At 42.7% G+C, this 7,229-nt stretch overlaps 1 pseudogene; it reads left to right on the top strand.

The window, feature by feature from the left end:
• Positions 1-5,925: 5,925 nt before the first annotated feature.
• Positions 5,926-6,762, top strand: LOC110569434 (RNA-binding protein with serine-rich domain 1-like; annotated as a pseudogene).
• Positions 6,763-7,229: the final 467 nt, after the last annotated feature.

The raw sequence follows: 7,229 nt of genomic DNA, 5'->3' as shown, positions 1-7,229 counted from the left end.
TACAGCTAAGTTAAGAGAGGCAACATACATCCTGGTGCTTAAAAGGAAATGAAACAAAATCACAATATGTGTGTTTCCATTGGAGATTATATACCATGGGAACTTAACCAAAATTTTAACATCATAAGTGATTTCCTACATATCTTTTGTCAGATATGTAGGTGAGAACAGGCAACACAGCACAGCCTCTCTGTTCACCTGAGAGTTCTGAATCTGACACCTTCAGGGCTTATAAGCCTGTGGAGAGTTTCCTTTCTGTTTCCCTATTGGACAGAATGCAGATGAAATTAACCTTTGGCCAATGACAGGCTCCAATGAACATTTTCCACCTTCTTCTCTGATTGCATTTTAAGCCTGGGAGGTGGGGTGGGTGGGGAGAACATGATTACATTAAAAGCGGAAGATTGCATTTATCTGTCTCTCACTAGTCCATTGAAACTCCTCTAACTTAATCAGTGATTTGGTCTGGGGTGTATTAAATATTGGAAATATTTGTTGGCTAGCGTTGACCTTTTCTTTCTCAGGCAGTTTTAATTTTTTTGTCCCTTGAAGGTTGTGCTTCCAGAATCAGTCCTTGCCTTTGTTTTCTGGATTCCCAAACTCATTCCAGAGTTTTCAGCATCCACAGGCTCAGACATTGAAGACAGACTGCTGGTAGAGATATTTATTCTTATTTATTTATTTATCTATTTATTGAGACAGAGTCTTGCTCTGTTGCAAGACTCGAATGCAATGGCACGATCTGGGCTCACTGCAACCTCTGCCTCCTGGGTTCAAGTGATTCTCCTGCATCAGTCTCCGAGTAGCTGGGACTACAGGCGTGTGCCACTGTGCCCAGCTAATTTCTTTATTTTTAGTAGAGATGGTATTTCACCATGTTGGCCAGGATGTTCTCGATCTTTTGATTTCATGATCCTCCTGCGGAGGTTGCAATGAGCCCAGATGGCACCACTGCACTACAACATGGGCGCAGAGCAAGACCCAGTCTAAAAAATAAATGAATAAATAAATAAATAAATAAATATTAAAAATTCTGGATAAAATTTTTAGGACCCAATTTCAAATATTCAACTATGTGTTATCTTTCTAGAACTGAATTCTGAAAACTGTTACATCCTTATTTTCTTAGATAATAGTGGTCACAAATACTTGAGTACAAAAAAGTGATTGGAAATATCCTTAGGAGCCTGACTGGGTTTGAGTGTCAGTTGTTCCTTTTGCTATATATGCAATGTTGGGTTTATTATCTACAAAGCGGGAATAAGGTTCTTACTTTACAATATGTAAAGTGGACTAATTTGTTAGGTGCTTGGCCTGCTACTGCCAGCTGCTCTTACTTTTCCACATTATGGACACTAAGATACGCACTTTATGCAAACACTTACTAAATTATAACCACCCCTTGAAATGGCAATTATTGTCTCCAGTATGCAAACAGGAAAACAGGATGTGAATTGTTCTTTTTCTGAAATTTAAAATCTTTATTTTCTTTATTATACAGCCCAAGTTTTGAAATTACAGGCATGAGTCACCCATCTGGACTGTGAATTGTTAAGAAACATGTCTGAGGTTCAGAGCCACATTCTTTTTCCCCAGGCTCCCAGAATGCCCATCTCCACCTATGTCTTCAATTTTTTTGAGATGGAGTTTCACTCTTGTCACCCAGGGTGGAGTGCAAAGGTGCAATCTCAGCTCACTTCAACCTCTGCCTCCCAGGTTCAAGTGATTCTCCATCCTCAGCCTCTCCAGTAGCTGGGATTACAGGTGACTGGCCATGGTGGCTGGCTAATTTTTGTATTTTTAGTAGAGAAGGGGTTTCACCATGTTGGTCAGGCTGTTTTCAAACTCCTGACCTCAGGTGGTCCACCTGCCTTGACCTCCCAATGTGCTGGGATGACAGGCATGAGCCACTGTGCCTGGCTCAATGGTTGTGGTTTTAACACAATAGGTGTTGGGGCTGGAAAAGGCTCCTTAAAGGAACAGGGTCTCAGAGGGAACCTTAGCTCCACATTGGGTTACCCTAAAGTCTGCCTAGTTTTGCAAATAGTCCCTTTATTAAATGACACTGAAATCACCATATTTGAATATGCTTTTCTGTTTAAACCCTGGCTGAACCCAAGGCAATGAAACACAGAAAGTCCTGCTTCTCCACCAATCTAGGGTGAGAGCGACCATCTACTTTAATATATTGTAGGTAACAGAGTGACCACAGGAGGTGTCTAGCAGATGATGGTGTTCCTGCAGTAGCATGTCATCCTTGCAAACTCTGATGATTTTATTTTTATTTCTTGTTTCAAAACTATGTTAATATTTGGCTTTGTCCTCAGCTTCAGCCAAATGTTAACTATAACATTGAGCCAGTTGGCATCTGACTGAAATGTGAATTATTTGTACTCCAATTCTATTTGTGTACATATATATATATGTACATGTAAATATATTTAGTGTGTGTTGTGTTCAGTATGATATACAGAAAATGCATAGATCAAGTTAGTGACTGTGGATGTCCTAGAGGGTGGAGGCAGGATTGTTTCACTTTCTACTTTAACAAAGTTCTCACTTTGAAAATATATCTGCAGGGCACGGTGGCTCATGCCTGTAATCCTAGCACTTTGGGAGGCTGAGGTGGGCAAGTCACGAGGTCAGGAGTTCAAGACTACTCTGACCAACATGGTGAAATCCTGTCTCTACTAAAAATATAAAAATTAGCCGGGTGTGGTGGCAGGTGCCTGTAATCCCAGGTACTCAGGAAGCTGAGGCAGGAGAATCACTTCAACCTGGGAGACAGAGGTTGCAGTGAGCCAAGATAGCACCAATGAACTCCAGCCTGAGTGACAGAGCCAGACTGAATCTCAAAACATATATATATATATATATATATATATATATATATATATATATATATACACACACACACACATATATTTTTTTCAACAATGGAAGCATCTTGGATGCCTGGTTGTTTAATCAAGCCATTCTCTGAGACATGTTCTGAGATTTTTCTGAGAATGAGACAAAAGATTTTAGAGCCAGGTCCTCAACATGGTTTTTAGATCATACTTACCTGGCAGTGCCCTGATGTTGAGATTTGCCTAGAAGCTGTTGTACCTTTAGAGTCATTTGCAGTCTCAAAAGGCTAAGAACTTGCAAAATCAGCAAGTCCTGACTTCGTTAGCCTCTCTGTCCCCTCCCCCATTTTCCTTTAAGTAACAAGAAGCAACCGGGCAGCACCTTCACTGAATAGGGCTCATTTCTGAAAACACTGAGACGTTGCCGATATGACAGTGTAGAACTTCCAGGACAGTCGCTGCAGCTCCCACTTTACTTTCTACTGGATGGATTACTCTGGGGGAGCCCAGCGACCACGTCACGAGTCAGATGTTCAAGGGTGGCTTAGCTGGCCCATTCTGGCTCAGGTTCTCTTATAAGGCTGCCATCAACATGTTGGCTGGGGCTGCAGTTATCTAAAGGCTGGCTGGGGCTGGAAGATTCACTTCCAAGGTGGCTCGCTCACAGGCTGGAATTTGGTCTTGGAGACTTCAGGTCCTCCGCACGTGGGACTCTCCACAGGCTGCCTTCTTCTATTTATTTTTTCTGCTTTCCTGTTTCTCTCTCTTTCATTTACTTTGCAGGTTATGATAGCCTGTTGCCAAGACAGCCCCCAAAGATCAGAGCTAACTCAAAAATAGTTGAAGCCATGTTACCAGTTCTAGCAACAAAATAAATGCAGACACCATGTGTATTATTTCCTGCTTGGCATGTTGGACCAGACCAACAAAATGTTCTCTCACTTTCTTCCATACATTTCCATATCTCTTTATTTTTGCATAGTTTTAGATTTACAGCAAAGTTGCAACAGTACTACAGAGTTCCCATGCATCCTGTACCCAGGGTTTTCTATTGTTAGCATCTTACATGACTTTGGTACATTTGTCACAACCAGTTATCCCATATTGGTACATTATTAACTAAACTGCACTTTCCATTCAGATAATATTAATGTTTCCCTAATGTCCTTTTCCTGTTCCAGGATGCCATCTATTATGCCACATTGCATTTAGTCATCGTGTAGCCTTAGCTTCCTCTGTCTGTGTCAGTTTCACAGACTTCTATTTTGATGATCCTAACAACTTTGAGGAATACAGAGGAGGCATTTTTGTAAAATGTACCTTCATTTTGTTTGTCATGCTATCGTCATGGTTAGACTAAGGTTACCCACATAGGAAAGAAGACTCCAGAGGGGCAGTGGTTATCCTGATCACATCACATTAAGGGTACCTGCTATCAGCATGACATATTGCTGTTGACCTGAACCTTGATAACCTAACTAAGGGAATGTTTGCAAGGAGCAAGTTACTAAACTCTTTGGGAGCATATCACAGTGCTCTCTCTACCTCTGCTACAAAGCCTGAGATGGTGTGTCACAAGGTCACGGTACATGGGTCTCAGAGCCACTCAATAGAGCCAAAGATCCAATATTGGGGGGAAAAAAAAGCATAAATTTTGTGTTCCTAAGCCATCAAGAGGTCAGAATTTACTTGTGACAGCAGTGTTGGAGAGTCAAATTTCACTAAAAACACCTTTATATGGTATTTTGCTCAATGAAAGAGATAAGAAATAGAAAAGCAAAATGAATACACACACAAAACCCAAAAGAAGAGACAACTAAGTGTATAGAAGTAGAACAAAATATCTGCACACAGATTTATGTTGAGGTGTTTCTTTAAAGTGTGAGAGAATAACAGATCAAATGCTACTCGTTATTTCATTTATTTCAGGTGATTCTCAAGTTGCAATGAGGTTTTATTAAAATAAACCTATAGTAGAGTGGAATTTTTTATTTTTCATTTTTTTGAGACAGAGTCTCATTCTGTCACCCAGACTGAAGTGGTGTGACACAATCACAGCTCATTACAACCTCCACCTCCCAGGTTCAAGCAATTCTCCTGCCTCACCGTCCTGAGTAGCTGGGATTATAGATATGCACCACCACGTCCAGCTAATTTTTCTATTTTTGGTAGAGATGGGGTTTCACCATGTTGGTCAGACTGGTTGAGAACTCCTGACCTTGTGATCTACCCCTTCGGCCTTCCAAAGTGCTGGGATTAGAGGTGTGAGTCACCGGGCCTGGTCAATGGGAAATTTTTAAGTCAAAAATGCATGACAACACAGCATATGGTCCCTGAATTATAAGCTTCAAGTTATAATTTTTTGACTTTACAATGGTGGAAAGGCATATGAATTCAGTAGAAACCGTAACCCCATCAGAAGTCTTAAGAAGCTCCTTGACTTTCATTGTGGTTATGTCTTGATAAACCTGTCGCAAAGTTGAAAAATTGTTGAGCCGAATCATAATTCAAAGACCATCTGTAAGAGTTTTTATTAATGTGATTTACTTTCTTTATATGCTTTTTTTCTAATTTTGTAAATTTTCTTTTGTAAATTTTGTAAATGACCTTTGTATATAAATCTAACACCTGTGCAACTGGGTGGGTGGTGATTAGGGACTTTTGTAATCCTATGCTGAAAGCATAAGTGTGTAATACTGTCACCAGCATTCTCTTCAAAGCCTGCATAGGACAGTACAGTTCAGGAAAGAGGAACGGTAGGATCAATTAAAATGACATAGATGGAAATGTTTTCTAGAAAATGGAAATGGCGAGTTACATTGAGATGTGTCTTCTGGCAGCAAATAATTTTATGAATCCCTTTTCAAAGTTGATAAAGTATTCAGAGTCCCTAAAGAATAACTCCACTTCTATTTAATTTTATCCACCTCTTGTAGATGTGCACAGACTGAAACTGAGGGTTATAGCCTGCCCTTCACCCACAGAACATATTCTCTGCATGGACAAGATGAGCCACAATCAGTTGCTTTGCAGATCCGGACAGCCTATTACATTTGAACTTACTTATCTCTAAGAAATGGAGTTCTCCCCAGAGCTCAGGACATCCTATGTGGTTTTGCAGGTGGTTTACTGCACAAATCCACATAAACAAGGGGGCAAATTGGTGACAAAATCTGTACTAGGTTCCCAAGTCATGGTCACTGATGCTGGTCTGTGCCACGCAAAAAAGGACAATGTTTGCAAATTACTGGTAGGCCAGTGGTAGCAGCAGTACCAGGTCTTGGTCCGGCCCAGGCTCCAGCACCAGCACTGACACCAGCAATTCCTCAGCCTCCAGCTGCTCAGGAAGCTCCAGCATCCCACAGCTCCAGCAGCTCGTCCTGCTCTCCAGGTTCTTCTTGACACAGACACAACAACAGGAGGCACTCCCACTCCAAGTCCAAACCACCTGAAAGAGATGAAAGGAGAGGAAAAGGTGGAGCCCGTTCCCTAAGCCCACCAAAGTGCACACGGGAGACTCACCAGGAATGTGACCAGGAATCACATCAGGGAGATATTTTCCATCTATGGGAAAATTAAAACGATTGGCATGCCTGTGGATAGGATACATCCCCATCTGTCCAAAGGCCCTGCATGAGTAGAGTTTGAGAATCTAGATGAAACTCAGAAGGCGCTGGAGCACGTGGACAGGGGACAAATAGATGGCCAGGAGAGATCACTGCTACAGCTGTTCTGGCCCCCAGGTCTAAGCCACCGTCAAGGTGATTCTGCCCTCCCAGAAGAATGCACAGGCCCCCCACAGATGAGGAGAAGGTCCTGCTCCCCGAGGCCCAGGTCCCCCATTCACTGGTGATCACTATCCCCAGGCCGACACCGCCACAGGAGCCGCTCCAGCTCCACCTCCTCCCGATAGATAAGCAGACCACCGAAGCTCTCAGCCCTGTAACTTGTACCCCACCCAGCTCAGTTTAGTCACTTTTCTAGTGAAAGGAAGAACAGTAGGAAAGCAAATCCCTGACTCGGGCAGACATTGTAGGCAGCGGTCAGCACCCCTCTACTGGTCGGGGTCTGGCTGCAGAAATGCTGTCTGTTTGGGTTTGTCTGCCAAGATGCCCTCCAGTTTTCTGTCTGTAAACTGTTTCCAGTTTCTAAGAGTCAGTGCAGTGGCAGAGCCAACAGGGATGAGTGAGGCTCTGGGGGTGATGTGACCCTGCCTGTGTGGAAGCATGCTTTTCCCTTCCCTGGTGACCTGGGATGGTGGCCAGGCCATGCCCTTGCTGTTGCTGTGCAGTGTCCTTTTGGAAAGGGAGCATCCCGGACTTTAAAGCAACTGCCAACCCTGTTAGGCCCGGCCTCTTGAAGCCTCTTACGATTTCAAGG

Source organism: Aotus nancymaae, unplaced genomic scaffold (assembly GCF_030222135.1).
Source record: "Aotus nancymaae isolate 86718 unplaced genomic scaffold, 86718_ANA_hifiasm-v0.15.2.pri h1tg000033l, whole genome shotgun sequence".
NCBI classification, from domain to species: domain Eukaryota; kingdom Metazoa; phylum Chordata; class Mammalia; order Primates; family Aotidae; genus Aotus; species Aotus nancymaae.
The sequence above is the reverse complement of the archived record's forward strand: the minus strand, read 5'-3'. Positions and strand labels throughout refer to the sequence as shown.